This window comes from Anopheles stephensi, chromosome 2 (genome assembly GCF_013141755.1).
Source record: "Anopheles stephensi strain Indian chromosome 2, UCI_ANSTEP_V1.0, whole genome shotgun sequence".
Lineage (NCBI taxonomy): Eukaryota > Metazoa > Arthropoda > Insecta > Diptera > Culicidae > Anopheles > Anopheles stephensi.
In genome coordinates, this window is record NC_050202.1 from 81,415,897 (window position 1) to 81,433,119 (window position 17,223).

The following is a 17,223-nucleotide window of genomic DNA, read 5'->3' on the forward strand; positions in this document are numbered from 1 at the left end:
GCTGGCTGGAAGGGAAGAATGCACTACCGAACCGGTGGCCCTTCAGGGTGGGCTGCATTTCGTAGAATCGGTAGGTGTGGCGTAACAGTCGGGTACGTTGTGGCATCAAAGTACTCGCACACAAACACATGCACACTGACAAGCGCGTACACATAGCCGAGGATCGGATTGCATCTGGTTCATCCTCTGGATGGTCTGGAAAGCTGGGATCGAAATGAAGGCAACCGCCACTAACCGCATAACCGCTTAAACGAACTCGATTTCCGATGCTCTCTGCTCAGTATGTCCTCCCCAACTTGAATGCACAGTGGGATTGGTTATGGACAAAACTGAATTAAAACATGGAGTGATGTAACCGATTCTTTATTTAGTGGCCCTAAGGTAAGGTGCTACTTGTTAATTTCTGGCAGAAAATGCTCAAACTGCAAAGTGGCAATGCTCAGCGAATCGTCCGTTCTATTAACTTCATGCGCAATTGTTTGAATCGCACATAGTAAGACATTTAATGTTCGAAGGATATATTCAGCGTGTTGAACGGAGTAAAAGCTTCGTCTATCAGAATCTCAGGACCGATGCTGTTGATTGTGCCTTTTAAAATATTTAATCCCACTATTGGTGTTTGAAAGGTACAAGAGAGAAAAAATGGATATATTCAGCACGATAATTATATCAAGAAATTTAAAAAATCTAAATGTTTTTATTTTTATTTTTAATCTTCTTTACTTATTGCAAAACATTTGAACACGTATTTTAACTGACTTATTTTACACTAAATATGTTCCCTTAAATCTGTTCTATGTTAATTATTTCCATATTTTTTCAATTTGGACCACCTATTTGCCCACCGTGGGGAAAGGGGTTGGTGCCACACTACCCGATGAATGGGCGAACGAGTGAATGATTGTTAGCTTTAGCATAATTAGATGCGCGGACCGGGAATCACTGAGAAGTGGTTAATAAATCACTTATCAACATAGCGTAACTGCGCTCACCTCCCGTTGCTTCCAGGAAGATGGGACCAGGTGGGAGGCGGAAAGCGAGAAGCAAGAGAGCAGGCAAACGAATGCATACAGTCGTTGGAAAACCTGTTAAAGATCTGGGCTATTGTTCGAAATTGTTTTAATTACAAGGAAATGCCATCCGCTCGTGCTAGTGGGTGCTTGCAGACCGTGGCCGTGGACCCGATGCACCCGACGAAATGCACTTTTAGTCGAAACGGTTCTTGACAGTGATTCTCTCTGTGTGTGTGTGACTGTGGAGGTGCGGATTAGGGGTTAAGAAAGGTTTGCTTTTTTTTCCTTCTCCGCTGTCCCTTCAGTAAGATTTTTCAGTTTTCCACGGTTTTCACCAGTTCCGGAGATGCTCTATATTTCCCACTTTCTCGGCACATCTCCCTCTCCCTCCCACCCTTCTTCGTGGTGATTTGCTGCTCGGTATCCTCGCCTTCTGCTTCATCAGCTGGGTCCTCCCCGTTCGCCCCATGGAAACAGGGGGGGGAGATGATTAGTTTTGTTTACCGTACAGGCAGGCAGTCCGATTATTTTCCTTTTTTTTGCCTTTGTTTTGGGGGTAACGATGGGCATGGAAAAATCGTCGATTTGACTGCTTGCTGTGTTGTGTGCTTGTTTGGCTTGGTCTGAGCTCACTAGCTAAAGTGGCTATGCTTTGTTTTTGCACCGTGTACAGCACTTGCGTTCTTCATCGCTTTTCCCCTCTGCGCCTAAGTGTCTTGTTTTGCGTGGTCATGTGTGTGTGTGTGTGGATGTGTTTTTTTGCACTTCCAACCTCATCAACTCCTCCGCATTTCTCATTGAACCCTTTGCTTTTGCTTTCCCACCTCGCTCTCTCTCCACCACCGTTCTCTCGTCTAGTTGCTTCCTTCCGTTTAAGTGACGTCCCAGGGCATACGAAATGCGCAAATTTGCTCCGTTAACCAGCCACCGCACCGACAGTTAGCCACCCAAAAGACCCGAAAACGAGCGATTCGGACGGTGGAAAAAAGCACCGATCCACCAACCTACTAGTGCCTGGCGGTGGCTGCAGACCAGCCTGCAAACCGCAAAGCATGGCAGGAGAATCAGCAAACAGCGGGGGCCACTCCGGAACGATAATGAATTCCGGAAAAAATGCATTATTTCCGTTTTGGAATGCTTTCACAATTCACCGGTCCGGCCACTAGCGGTCCAGTTTTGGGCTCTGGGGGGGTGGGAGAGGGATTGCTGTTTTTTCCGTGCTGTCTTCTCAGATCTCCGATTGTTAGTTCGTACGAACGTACGGTTTGCACTAGAAGGCTCGAGGGCCAGGGGCCTTTTGCCTAGGTTTTTGAGTAATTTCCGTTGATATTTCCAGTGCGACCGTGGGTAAAACGCGAACAAGTAATGCTTGATGCGCCCTGCGGACCAGTTCGAAGGTGGCTGGCTGGCCGTGTTCTTTCGCCGTGCTCTTCCCATCGATCCCACAGGAGAGCATCGTTTGTGTGACTCGCCCGTGTGGGAGAAAGCTTCATTGAAATTTAGATTTGTCATTGTGCATTTCGGGCGTTGTCCAAATGAAACCGAAACTATTGAGAGCATCTTGAGGTGATTTTTTATTTGTCGCCACACCCTCTCACCACGGTCCACCCTTCCACCACGGGTTCATGTACGAGTTATCGCTTGTTTTTATGTGTGTGGACTCCCCTACCCGGCAACCTCGGTCGACAACATAATGTGCCATTTCGGTACCAAGAACTGGTCCACTGCGAAGAGAAGCAGGTCAAAAGGTTTTGCACAATGGACGATAGACGAAACTGTCGTTAAAAAGAGTTGCAGATTTTTTGGCCGTTTTTTGTTTGTAGCATCCCTGGCGTTTGTCTTCTTTTTGTTTTGCAACATCAAAGTAGATCATGCCGGTGGGATAAGAATTTTTGGGTTGTTTGCGGAAGTTCCAGCATACTTAACCGCTTTTACGGGTGTGGAGAGAGTGTGGAGAGATTTATGTCAGGAAAGGGCTGTTTTCCTAGAACACTGGCTCGTTTCCGATGGCGTTAAGCGTGTGATGATGGTTTTTACTTGCAAAATATGTTTTATAGCCATTAAAACCGGAGCTATTCGAAACTGTGCTCTCATTCTAAAATTGTGTTCTTTTTGTGGTAATTTAACGATCTATCTTTCTTTTTTTGGATGGATGGATAAGTGAACAAAAGCCGATGATAAGACCAATCTCTCGCTGAAGACAATGTCGTGAAGATTTAGCACAACTGCAATCCTTTGTGGGGGGAATGTTGTCTTGAATGGATGAAGTATTTTGCGAGAGCTGTGAATTATTGCGCAATATATTTTTTAAGTATGCATTTGGTTAGAACTTTATTTTATGGTATAAACAACGGTTATTTCATTCTTGGGTTTTAGAACCTACGTGACATGAATTTTGGGAAGGAAGTTACAGTGAGGAGTACGCATTCAGCGAAAATATTTTTATTTAATTAGTCAAATAAGGGGTTGTAGTTGCTAGAGTCATTTAAACATTGTTAATATTTTTATACTATCACATTTACAATTTTTTTGTAAATTTTAATTATATCTTTAGGCTCCTTTTCAATATGCGCTATAGAAAGACTTCAATGACTTAAGCGACGAACCTCATATTCACAAAATGTATTATAAATTTATAAATTTATATTGACAATTATTTATTTATTTTACAAAATTAAAAGATTAAAAAATATATTTATGCAGATGCACAAACAGTGGAAAAATTGCACAACTTATTTTAATTGTTGCTATTTCTGCCCACAGCACCATACCGGTTCTCGTTTAGTGTTAATTATCGGGCACTCATAATATGCCTCAAACAGTTAGTAACGTTACATTTTACATCACTTATTATCTTAACAATTTTGCAAGCTGATAGCCCTCCACCCGTCCATCAGTTCCGTGCTTGTTAATTACATTTTCATTTTAACCACCGACACATCAACCATTGCTTCTTTGCGCTTTATCACTCCGCGGGACAAGCTAAATGAATGGCAAAGAGAATAAACTCGAACAAAACAAAAAAAAAGCATCGCACAACATTTTACTTCCTAACAGAAGCCATCCAATTGCCATCGCCACTGGGGAATGAGCTCATCTGCCGTTAGGTATGGAGATGAAGGACGCAATTAGTGTAGTGTGTGGCTGCGTAGTGAAGTATAAAGGCAGTGAGCAAAGATTAAAAAAAAAACAATCCATCTATTCCACTAATTACGCACACTCAACCAGCTCCAGTTTATAGCCGTTTGCAAATAAAATCAAAAATAATTAAGCAATCGTAGCGTCGGAAGCATTTCAAAAATTGTGCAAGGACTACACGCTGTGCTGGACGCCCCCTTCGCCACCCGGTGGTTGGTGTTTAGTGTTGCAAATGAGTTTTTCGCTTTGTTTTGGATTTTTGAGCAGCCAAAACTCAGCACTATTTGCACTTCCAAAGAGCACGTTGCAGTCGGTTTTTAGTTCGACGCCAAATATTTGTGTAAATATTACCTTTCCGGCTCATTGCTTTGCTATGGGCGACTCCGCATTGGCAAAGAATCATAGTGTACTTGCAATTTCTCATACAATTTTTGTTTGAAAGCTTTTCACTGTTCACCACCTCCCGATGATAGGTGTCGATCAGCTGTGAGCTGTGAACGTTAAACAAAGAAAGAAAAAGGGGAGAATGTAAAGCAGGGGAGGGTTCGAAACATAAAAGGCAAACAAGGAGAACGCCTTGCGCCCGATAGCTTACGGAACGCAGCAGAAGAAGGCGAGAAAAAAAAGGCAAGGCACGCCAAAGCGCAGTTAGCTTAAATGATGGTGAAAGAAGAGAGCCGAACGTAGCCGGGCCAAGAACGAACGAACCGATCCGGGGTGCTCGCTCGGTCTTCGCTCTTGAGTCCGTTCGTCGCGTCGAGATCACTGGCGCGCGCGTACCGAGGAGCTGTTGGAGCTCCGTGGAGCAGCGCTGAGCGCCACCGAGCGGCCCCGCGAAAACGGCAACGCAAGCCTATATTACCGACGTGCTGGATGATGCGAGTGATCATTTCACTTCCGTCCATCAAGCGGTGAAGACGCGCGCTGTCCGCTCAGCTTCCGAGCTACTGCAGTACTGCCCCCGAGCCCCAGTCGCACAGTCCGCCGGTGATCGATTCGATCGAGGTTGCCCGTTGCCCCATCAGTTGCGTGCAGACGGTGGTGCAGAGTGGACAGAGTCTTCAGCAAGTTCCCGTTTTTTGCAGTGCCGTGTCCCAAAGTGTTGCATGTGAACCGGGTCGTCGCTGGCGCACGGTATCCACAGTGGCACATAGCTTAGACATAATTGAGTGGCCGGCTAGTGATTGACCGGAGCCCCCGTGTTGAGTAATCGTGGTCTCGCGTGCGCACTCAGTGTCCTGTGCCAGTTTCGCACCAGTGTGCCAGTAGTGTGCCCGGCCAGTCGGTGAATCGGTGACACAACATCCGGCCAGCAAAGCGATCCAGACGGTGAGAGAGAGCGGCCGCAGTGAAGCATCAAGGGGAAAAATTTACATCCAATCCGATACCGAGGAGGAGTAGCAGCTCGGGAGTTTCGTTGTTGTTGTTGTTGGTGGTGCAAACATTAGCATCGATCCGGCCGGAATCGATCAAGTGGTATGTGATACTGTATTTACTTTACCTGCGCCACCCCTTTACACCCGTTACACCGATGATAGGGGGTTGCCCGGAATGAGGGTTAATAATGATGTGCCTGTGGGAACGATGGGAAAGGTGAAGAGAGTGTAAGAATTGAGACGAACAAAAAAAAAGAAGAAGGAAAAACACTCCCAAAGGCATGCAGATTTGAGCCAAAGCGAGTGTTTGCTGTTTTATGCACTGTTACTACACTTACCACGCTTGTGGCCAGAAAGTGTGCGAAGAAAGTTACACCGGACGTCGGGATGCGGGAGGTACATTTAGTTTTTTGGGGAAGAGATCATCTCCATGATCATCATCCGCCGTTGTTTCGGCTACATGGTTCAAGATGATTTGTTTTTTTTTGTTGTTGTTACTTTGTTGTACGTGTTCGGTTCGTTCAGCAAGCATTAAAGCAACAATGTCTAACTACACCTAGCACCAGCCAGAGTTGGATCAGAAAAAAAATCCAAGTGTACTGAACAATTGATTGTGGATTTGAAGAGAGTACGCGCGAGCGTGGTGGAATCGATCCGGCCACATTTTCCCGATAGTGCCGTTAGGTTATTTTCGAAGAAGAAGCTGCTGTTCGTCGGCTTAAGCCGTCCGTGCGTGTGGCTGTGTGTACATGTTTTTCTCAATACGTTACCCACCCACCCTTCTTGTTTTACACACACACACACACACTTAGCGCGAGATCCGCCTTCGATCGGTTTGCGATCGTGTTCTTTTAGTTTTATTTTGTTATCTTTAGCGCTGTTTGTCTAACCGAGCCTGGAGCGATTCTTGATAGATTTCACCGGCAAACACCCATCAGCCGCCCCAAGAGGCGGTGCTTTACCCGTGCGCGTTCGGAGCGTCGGATCACGGGATCACTCGCATGGTGCCGGCAAATCCGACGGAACGCGGCTCAAGACCTCATCATCGTCATCACCACCAAACTGCCCAAGGTCATTGAAGCATATCTGCCCGCATCAACTTTTAAGGGGGGGGGGGGGGGGGGGTGGGGAGTTGGTTAGGTCCCGGGAGCATTGAACTGTGGCAAGATATCGCACGTACATCACATACACGCACACGGTTCAGGGCAGGAAGATCCAGCCGGGCGTCGAAAGGGATTGGGGCTTTGGTTGCTTTTGTTTCGTGTGTGTGTGCGTGTGTGTGTCGCTATTCTTATAATTTGTCTTGTGTCCGATCCGTCCTGCCATAATTCGCCCTCGAAAAAAACAAGCAAATGAACCGTCCGAATGGGCCACTTCTCGGCGAATACTTTATGTCTTCCTTTCTCTCTCGCTTGTGGAGAGTTGATATGGCCCACACACACACACACACATACATGCCCAAAACGCCCAAAAATTGCACTCGAGTCGTGGCAGGAATTTGTGGCGAAGGGCGACAAGTGGGCACGGACACGAATCCTGCTTCGCCTCCTGTCCTGTAGGGTTAATGACACGATGATACTTCGACGGGTGAGCGCAACGGTTATGGAGTTGCTTTTAAGCGACCGATCGGTCTATCGGTGATAGCTTGATCAGGTCCAAATGAAGCAGCACCACACACACAGCTGGTCCATCATCCTGTTGATGGCCAGCTAGCGAGGCGATAAGGATTTTTGGCACGCATATGAATTAGCTCATTAACGCACCCATTAATGGGGGTGTTTCGTGCCAGTCAACCAAAACTGTAGTACCACACACATACACACGCTGCTGGCACCGGGGGAATCGTGATCTAGATAAATGATAACGATTGCGTTCGTTAAGCACTTCATCCTGAAGCTTTTAGCGCTGGTGAATGTGTCCGTGGACGATAAATACTGCTGTAAAACTGCTGTGCTCCGAGTTGGTTCTCTTTACGTATCCTGTGGGAGAAAGATTGCAATCGAAGTCGTTTGTTTACTTTATTTTTATCAAACGTCAAAGTGTACTAACACACTCCCTCGTTTGACAGATTGCTTCGTGTAGTGCATCCGATCCGGACTCGAAATTGCCTCATGTGACGTTATTTCTGTCGTGGCGCATTTTCTTGCAGAATTGCAGAAAGAAGGAAGAAACAAAAAGATACGTAACATTTAATCGTCCCTTTCAACGTTCAACCAGCACGATCGATCGAAACGATCCGGTCGCTCGTCATCTGCTTCGCGGCGTAAATTATTAATTAACGTCCCCCGTTGGAGGGTGTGCGAGTCCAAGTCTGCGACGCGGGCCCGCGCGCGAATGACCTTGCCCGTGAACCATGGCCAAGGTTCTGGCAAGGCCTTCTACACACACACGCACACAGACGTCTTACGCCATTCCACCTTTCCAGCAAGAGACAAACATGTTAAAAATAAAACGTAAACGGATAACTCAAGGAATGGAAAATGGATGGCAGAGTGTGAGCAAGAGAAGAAAAAATAATCAAGGATCTCTGGGGGGATGTGCGTTCGGGGCTGGAACTGGTCGTGAACCGTTTCAGCCCCCGGGCTGATGGGTGATAATGTGACAAAAAATTCAACCCATCGATACCCTTGTGCGAGGCCCGGTTTTAACCACCAAACTGTGTACAAAGTGTTGAACGAAGGATGATGACCACAAAATAATGAGCCAACCTTCGGGTTTTGCTGAAATCTGTACCAAGCGACCAGTTAAATGACCTCGCGCGAGCCAGGACGACCATGGCCCTAAGCGCCCGGACGCAAGGGTGCTGCATTCCCACAGGCCTTCCCCCATTCCGGACAGGTCCATCCAAAAACGATTAAATTAAAACTGGTTTCTGTGGTTCGAGTTATTGTGTCGCATCCGTCCATCCTATCCCGATGCCTGCATATGCCTGGACCTGTGCTGCTATATTTTTATCTGTTCGTTGCTGTGTTCTTGTACGCCCGGCTCTTCTGCACATATCCATCCAATGCCATTCTACCGTTCTGGCTTCACGCTCGTCTAGTGGTGATGGTTTTCCTCTTTTTCGCCGTGTCTTGCGCAATCTTCGCCAAAAGACGCTCAGCTGCTGGTTGGACGTTGGTGAGTGGTGGACGGTGTGTCAAAACATTCGGCATTCCTAAAAAGGGAATCGATTTGAATTTCCATTCTCCAATTGAACTCGATCATAATTTTTACGCTCCAGAACATCACCCAGCGGGTGTTTCTATTCGAACGGGTTCGATTAATTTCATCCATCATAGCTCAATTAATCTAGCCCCATGGGTGGGACTCCCAAAGGGGAGTAGGAGACGGACGAAACTCCAGAAGGGAGGAGGATCACAGTGAGGTGATCAATAGCCAATCGCGCTTAAATTCGCACGCGTTACGAGGGCTCATTACGACGTCGGCGGGACGCACAATCGGGCCAGCGAAGATGTCACGCTTTAATCGGGTTCGTTTCTTCCAGCAGCATACAGCTCCTCCGGTTGCCAGCAGGTGGCAGTTGATCCCGTTATGGGGGGTTTTTTTTCTGACGCGGATCGTACTTGCTGATACTCCGGTTGATGTCATCCCGAAAATGTCACATTAGGAACAGACTCCACAAAACAAGTCTGGTGAAAATGGAAGGCACAACAAGTCGGCTCGTCTTGTGCCTATTGCCCAAAATTAGTCAACGAAACGTAGTCACACGCAGGGGGAATAAAATATGTTAAGTGTGGGCTAGATGGTTCCCATTTTTTTTTCTACGGTTTGGCGAAAAAGTGAAATCAATCCCATCAATGTCTTGGCTTCGCTCGCTAAAACTCACCCCTAATTTGCGAGTGTGAATTTCTAATCGAGGAAAATGAAATCGAACCAAATGCGGCTGCTGCCTTACCGGAGCAACGCTGATTAGATCGGTGCTCGTTTGTTTTTCGTGCTTCGAGATTTTAGTGTTTAGAAATGTTTTCACACCGTTGGTTCTCCATTTTACGGTCGCTTCCTTGGCGCTAGTGGCGTGCGAAGGGTACCGAATTTAAATTGCTGCACAAGATTGATGATGACGCACAAGGAAGTCTTTGGTGTGGTGTGAAAGTGGTGGAAAAATAGTAATTTCTTCGCCATGCTCCATATGCAGTGATTGGAATCGGGAGTTCACAAGCGCCAGAAATACTGACTCACACACACACACACTCACACACGACGAAGAAAGCAATAATATTAGGTGCAATAATTAATGAGCTACTAACGCCCTGCCTTTGCCGGGCTGCCCGAGAAAAGGGTGTTCTCGTTTAGACAATGGGGCTTCGAATTTTTCCTCTCCAATTCTCGCCCTCCATTTGTCTTCCCAGTGAACAAAGCCATTAAGCCTGTCAGTCCCATGCTGGTTCGTCGATTTGGGACAAACAAATATGTTGTGCATAATAAGTTGGGCAAATGCAATCTCGGGGAGGGCAGAGAAAACTTTTGACCGCCCGATCCGCCTTGGTCAGTTTCTGTTTGAATGTTGGCACTTTAAAGAACGTTCCGGCGAAGGTAGCGCAACTGCGAACTGCGGGAGAACGGTGATAAACGATAAACCTTTCCCTCCTTCCCGAAAATTGTAATATGTTTCCGCAACGGCTAAACGGCTTATCACACGTTCCACGGCGCTGACCTTATTGCTATTTTTGCCCGCTGCACGATGCAATCCGATAAGGGGACCGGTATATCCGTGTGCTGTAAGCTTCCTAGTACGGGACGAATAGGTTTGCGGGCTACTTCTTTAAGAGCCGAAGACCAAACCAACCGTGCCACGTGCCCGTACGGTGCGCGGCTGCATATGAATGGAAATTGGTTTTTGCCCCCGTTTTCTCGGCTCTCGGTGGAACTTACACCGAAAGTAACACCGTTAACGAGGCGATAAACTGCTTTTGTTGTTTGCTGCCTGTGTGTGTGTGTGTGTGTGTGTGTGTGTGTGTGTGTGTGTGTGTGTGTGTGTGTGTGTGTGTGTCTGCCATACAGAGCTCATTAATCGGCTCACTTTCTTGTGTCCCAACCGAAAGTGAGCTGAGGCGAAACAATAAGCCACTGGGTAATGGCAAAACCTACCACAAAAAAGGCAAGAAAAATCACCTCCCGAAAAATGGTTATAATTCGGTAAGTGAGATTGCGCCAGTCTCGGATAACGAGGACGAGGTGGACTGCAATACTGCAGATATTGTCAGATGGAAAAATGACCTTGTTTGGATATTGTTGGTTGCTGCTTACTGCTTCCTCCTCGTACCATGCAGAGGAGATCATAGCACATAACATTGGGATATGTGTCAAAATGTCATATGGAGCTTAAATATTGCTTCCATAAATTATTGGTGTCAGATTTGTTTGGAAAATGAGATTAAACACATTTCAGAAGAAGTCGGTTTTGCTAAATTATTTAAATGGCCAAATGCTAAAGGTTCCTCGATACTGAAGTTGTTATAAAAATATCGCGGTTGGGCTCATAACATTCTCAAGATAAAGGCTCTGTCCAAAATTAACGAGCTCAGAGTACGATTGGAAACCGGTGGATGGCGGAGCCTCTATGAGCTGTTCGTCGATCCCATCATCTTATAGCGAATAAGACTCAGCAGGCTGTTTATGTCATGATAATGGCACCGGACAACATAGCCCCTAAAGTCTTGTTAGGCCTTTCACATGAATGCCCAATTGCCCAAAATACTAGTGGTACTGATCTTGCATACGGCAGAATTAGGTATCGAATCCTATCCAGACGTGTCTTCGTGAGTCGCAGACTCAACCCAGACTTTTATGGCAAAGTAAAGCCTTTCGAGGTTGTAGATAAAATTAAGAAGCAATTTATGAGTCAAGAATGTTTCTAAGGCCTTCTATACTCAGAATATGGAATGCGTTAAAAAGATTTGATTTTTAAACTGATGCCATTTTTAAGGTCATTGTCAATTAAATAAAAGTCTTTGACAAAAACAAATTCATACTGATTTTTTTCTGTATGTCACATTATTGAAGCCAATTTAATATTAAAAAAATGACTTTCCACTGTTTACCTTCTATAAATTTTATTGCATCATTACCAAAACCCCCAAATGATGCAATTTATCATCACCGTAAATACCTCCTTCAGGTAGATTAATTTTGTTCATTTAACCAGATAAGCGGACCATCTTCGGTTCGCCTGTTTGCTGAATAAAAACACCACAAAAAAAAACCCAACTCCCTCTCCATATCATATATCTTCCCCGCCGGAGATTTATACACCGGATAGGAATTAATCAAATCTTTGTCCACTCAATTAAACGCACATTGCTGGTCCACCGCAGTCCCGTTACAACACTCGGTGGTGTACAGTTTCGGTCGGCAAAATGGCAAGCTGTAGCGTGTCTCCAGTCCAGGTTACCCGGCCCGTAACAACACTTGCTACAAAACCAAACCATGCCTCGCGTAAATCGCGTACATGAATCAGTTTCCGAAAATGAATGGCCCCTGGATCTGGCGGTCTGTCGTAGGATAATGTCATCGGTATGATAACATCCGCACAAATGCCGGGGCGGCGTGACAGGTTTCCGCGGTGTCGAGCTTTCCACACCGATCGTCATTTTACACAAACACACACACACACACACTCCGGTGTCGTATGGTTCGGCCGTGCTGGTAGATTTTCCCGAAGCCAGGCGATCGTCGAAAACGGTATAAAATTACCAGCTCGCCAGCTTGATCCAATTATTCGGGACACCAGCTGCGGTGCGGTGCTGGGGATGATGGTGGTGGACGGGTGAAAAATGCACTGTACACTTTCTAATTTTCGTACCGTTTTCGGTAACACCGGCGCTGCTCCGACTGCCGAACACTCAGGAAAAAAGCGAACGAATTTAGCAACGGCCTAGACCAGCGCTGGTAACGCCGCGCTACAGAAGGCCCTTCGAATTTCATATTTCACGACGTGTTTTTGCTTCCCGGGCACACGGTGCGCATCGTGCGGTGGTAGTCCGCCGCTCATCTCGACCGGGCTCGAGGGCAGGTTTTGGTCGATCGCCGGACGGGCATGGATCCGTCACGTTCGTTTTCACACCTGAAGCAGCCGGCACTAATTAGGTTTCGTTTAGCCGCGGTGCTAATTGGCCTTTGCAGGCGAGAAATCGCGGGGAGTGAGGCAGCACCATGGTTCGCTAACTGAACTCATAAAACATAAATTTATATGCCCGTAATTAAGACGTGCGCTTATTCCTTCGGCACGATTTGTTAGTTTGTTTTTCCGTTGATTAATGGTTGCAGTTTGATTGGGGTTCGGTCATTTTTTATTTATATATTTTTTGCCCGTGCGCGGATGACCTTGAAAGGATGATCCGTGCAATTAGATAACAAACTGTGAGAACGCGGGATGGGGTCGTGAATTTCGCAACGAGATAATTGGAAAAAATCAACGCCGGATTAATGATTAATTTAATATAAAAGGGTTGTATTTGTAAATTCAAATGATTAATGACACTACAAGCTTCAAACACATTTTTTATAGTAGCTTTATAGTTTATGTAAGGTCTTGAAATAGCAACGCACAATTGAAGATACAACAGTTGTAAACATGTTCAAACAGCCCAACAGGCCTTCGCTAATCTCTCCCAACTGGAATTCTTACAACAAGCGCTTGTATAAAAAATTCTAACCATACTCTCCACGCATCCAATCGACCTCTTTGTTAATGCATCCGATCGAATGTAACCACAATTACAACACCATTATAAGCCGAACGAGAATGCATGTTACTCTCGCGCAAAGACCGATTAGCCCTTATCGGTTGGCATTCCTTCGCCCTATAAACGCGTTCCGGCGCGATTACCGATACTGACCGACTGTCCGGTGCTCGCTTGGTAAACGATTTTATTGATACAAACCTGTCTGCTGCTCCTCGAGCAAATCGGCGAATAATCTCACCGCAAACCACCCAAAGGTGATGCTAAGGTGTCCCCGGTGTATCGCACTAATTCGTGCCCTTTCGCTAAGCTTAGAAATTATCTGGCTACGGCTGAAAATTAGCGCTAAAAGTACCGGGCGTTAAGCAGACCTTCACCGTGTTGGGGAAGTGGCCGTTGAATCGATAGTGAAAAAGACGATTGGTGATAGCACACCAGCAAATCCGAACCGGGCGAGTGCTTTTAGCGCACTATCTTTAGCTTTACATTTCCGCGATACATTAGGAATTTTTACGACCACCACCATCAACAGCACCACAAGCACCGGGGATCACCACCTTCGATTGGTGTGCGTTCGCCTCCCTGCTGGTAAAGGCGCCCAGGGAGATGTAAACCTGGATGCGGTTGACTTCTTGGCCACTCCGGGTTGGTGTTATGTGGTGCAGATTGCGAGATCGATTGCCCATTTCCTGTAGCAGGTAGCGGATTCTTTGCGCGGATAAATTTATTCCACAAACCGCACCAGCAGCCAGTCTCACGGGCGCGCGTCCCGGTGGTAACAGGTTGATCGGACGTTTCATTCACGCGCGCTCGATGCGGCACCGGGCGACCTATACAGCATGGGAAAGCCTCCGCTCGATCGTGCCAGGATCTAAATTATATGAGTCGAGTGTGGAGGTCGTCATGTGATACGGTTGTCCCGTGTGCCTACCGCAATGTTTACCGTCCACCAGCCTTAAGAGCCACCAGCCGACTGTTCTTTTCCGATCTTACACGCTGTTTTTCTGCTCTGCTTTTCCCTCGGATTCCCGGCTACGTCGACCTTTCATCGTACCCTTGTCGGTCGATAAATTGTGCAAGCGTGGACCGGTTCACTTAGAGCGTTACCATTGCAGTTGAAGTAAAACAAAAAACATTACACAAGCGGGAGAGCGTGGAAAAGAAAAGAAAAACAGACTAACAGGAATGCGTCGCCCAGATCGTTCCGATATTCTGACGCTATTCTCGGCCCGGCTCGATCCTGCGCTGGCTGGGACGGGTGGCCGAGTGACGGTGGGAGGAAATGAGGGATAAAAAAAGAAATTACCTGTTCACAGGTCGTCATCGTGGGCACCCGGTTGATGAGACGAACGCCCGCAGGTACCGTCCACGTAAAGATACGTGCAATGATTAATTAATGGTGAAATGTTGATGAACAACACCACACCGATGCCGGTGCTCTCGAGCAACGAACGGGCTGGGCATGATCGTACGCGATCGTTCATCGCCGGCTGAACGGATCGAATCGAAGCAGTCTTCATCTGCTATCATATCCAATTTGCCTGCCACATTTATACATATATGAAAAAGAAAATTTCATAATCAATATCTGTAGCGATGTGCAGCAAAAAAGGACGTCGAAATAGCAGAGCAAAAAGCGATTCAAAAGAAACCGACCGATGGGAAAAACCTTTTGCTTTTGCTTATTTTCCATCAAACACTGAGCGTCGGAATTAAAATAAGCGGGAAGGAAAAGGCTACTTATAGTGTTCTTGTGGTGTTTTGTGTTCCTATAAAAAACCCTCGCGAACAACGGAAGCATCGAAAAACACCACCCCCCAAAAACCCAAATCCCCGGTATGTGGCATGCCAAAACCGCATCTGAACCACCAATCTGCTAAATCAAACAGCTTGGCGGGATGAAGGAACCCAATGGAAATAAAAAAAGAAAGCTAACCAAATATTGCAAATTCTTATATTTAGTAAGCACAAAACGCGTTTGTAATAATAAACCGAATGTGCTAAATTTAATATTTACCTCTCGGAAATTCGGTCGAGGTTCGTCACGTTTGCAGGCTCTCAAGTCGTTTGTACTATTTGACTTATCTGCATCCTTCCTATCACGCACAGCTAGTACCCGCACACACATATGCAAACACATATTTCGCACGCTTGTTTGTGGTGGTGAAAGGAAAGAAATGGCGTGCTGAATGATGTTTGGAAGTAGGCAAAATTCGATCAGATTGGGCCTTGATTATATGCATTCAGGTCAGGGACAAGGTACAAGATAGGTTATAATTTCGTTTGGACGGCTCCAAAATCGTGTTAGTGTTTATCTTCGCACACACACACACACGCGCGGATACATTCCGGTACATCCCATCTCATTGTGCACACTGACCAATCTTTCCGTGCGTTTATCTATTGCTTCCTCGCGCCTTGTGCATTGAATGTGATTTTCGCTGTCCATTTCACCATTCACAGCCGTTGTGCGCCCGTTCGTTCCGCGTTTAACGGAACGCGTTTTCGACTTCGTTTTGCTCTTACCGTACAACACCTCACCATCTCCAACCTCGCTTGCCTCCCCACTTATTGGCAGTGGGCTAAAAATAAAAACGTTCTGTACACGCCACAAGACCGGGCTATGGCATATGGTTGATGATCCCGTGATGGTTGGATGTCAGTAGATCACGGTGATGCTGAGACGTCAAAAAAAAAAAAAAAGATCGTCTCGGTTATATTGCCCTCCCCACGATAATCATACGGCACTGCTTCCAGCTTGAGGAAATGGCCATACAAATAAAGCGAAAGTGTGTGTACGTGTGTGTATCTAGGATAAATTTCATTTGCGAGATGAGAAAGGATTCCATTTTGCACAGCAAAAACAGGCGTATCCAATTGCCAGCCCGGCTCGGATGAATGGCACGCAAAAGTGACAGGAGTGGGCCACGGAACTGTTTTGAGGTTAAGAGACAGTTCCAATCGGATCATGTCTAACCAGACCGGAGCCGTCGTGGAAGGTCGGGATCACGATTCGTGTCGTTGTCCGAAGTGTCTGGGTGAGTGTGATGCGATTCTAAAAATTTTCTTACTGCTCCAATATGGGAATGGTTTACCGCTCTCGTTAACCTCGATCCCTTCCAATATCGCCCCCCCTCTGCACCAAACGCAGATGGCTTCCGTTTGCGCTTAGTCATGATCTTGCGCCTGCGTACCTTTCCAGTGCGAGTGCGATTGCATCGGCGATCCGGTGGCTACCGTCCGACAACCACAATACATGATGTTCCGTTTTTTTGTGCTGTGTTGTACTTGCAACCATTCCGCTTCCCGCTTGCGCCGTTTCGGGCGATCCCGCACGCCCAACCATTCCCGATCGTAATTTCTTCTATTTATTACACATTTTTGCCCAACCCGCCCAACCTCTAGCTGCCTCGCCGGTTTCGTTCCTCCGGTGTGCGCCAAAGCATTTCCTGAAAGGCTCGATCACGCACACGGCAGAGCTGCCCGATAGTCCTTTGCACTGCGTACCTTGCAAACCGAACCCGGGTGGGGAGGGAACGCACGATTTAATCCACTTTTCTTTCCACTATTTGTGTGGGAAAATGGCGTTCGGCATTTATCAATAAACCACTTTGCTGCCGTTGTTCCACTGGGAGGATGCCTCTCTTTTTTTTGCTGTTGCTGTTGTATTCTTAACCTCGAGGGGGAGCAGTTGGAGGGGTGGAGAGAAGAGGGAAGAAGGTTTAGGGAGGCAATGAGTAGTAAGGCACAGCGGTAAATGTGGTGCATTGGCTTGACTTGCAGCGGCGCGATGACGCAGACGATCGGTTCGTCGGATCAATCTGGCCCGCTATTGATGCTGGGCTATTGATGACGGTTATCGCGGAGAAAATAAAGAGGGGAAGGGTTGCTTTTAATTTTATTTTTATGAACTGTAGGTTGCTTTTTTATCTGCACAACATCACTCAGGTGGGATGAGAGCTACAAACCCAAAAGCCAGAATGGTGTGATCTCCCACTATTTTCCTTCTTC

General features: G+C 46.6%; 1 protein-coding gene across 1 annotated transcript in view; it reads left to right on the forward strand.

Annotated features, from left to right (window-relative positions):
• The first annotated feature begins 5,030 nt into the window (after positions 1–5,030).
• Positions 5,031–17,223, forward strand: part of LOC118505576 (AF4/FMR2 family member lilli) — a 29,221-nt gene continuing 17,028 nt past the window's right edge. Inside the window, exon 1 of the mRNA XM_036041532.1 lies at positions 5,031–5,627. The gene's annotated coding sequence lies outside the window, so the exon portion shown is untranslated. The remainder of the gene's footprint in view (positions 5,628–17,223) is intronic.